Source organism: Fulmarus glacialis, unplaced genomic scaffold, assembly GCF_000690835.1.
Source record: "Fulmarus glacialis isolate BGI_N327 unplaced genomic scaffold, ASM69083v1 scaffold14272, whole genome shotgun sequence".
NCBI classification, from domain to species: Eukaryota; Metazoa; Chordata; class Aves; order Procellariiformes; family Procellariidae; genus Fulmarus; species Fulmarus glacialis.
The window spans coordinates 1-371 of NW_009195993.1; positions in this window are offsets into that span (position 1 = coordinate 1).

Genomic DNA, 371 nt, shown 5'->3' on the forward strand with positions numbered 1-371 from the left:
TAACTGAAATGGGGAGAGACCGTGGAAATCGGGCACCAGTGGGGGTGGGTTTGGCGGGGAGAAGCTGGTACAGTTTCTTTTTCTTTGGAGGCAAGAGTCTGCCAGAGGCGGGATGTTGCTAGTGATTTTGGGGATGATCTGTGCCTGAAAGGGAACGGAGACCTTTTTGATAGTGACCATCTAACAGAAGAGAGAGCAGCGCCGGTCCTGTGCGATGGAGGCATGAGGCACATGTGTGCTTCCCCATCTTCTGTAGCTGAGAGCAGATGAGCTTAAGGGCTGTCAGGCACAGCAAAAGGGGACGGCGTTTTGGGGCAGAGCGACTCAGGGTCCCCTCTCCGTCGGGGTCTGTTCTTTTGTGGAATCACTCT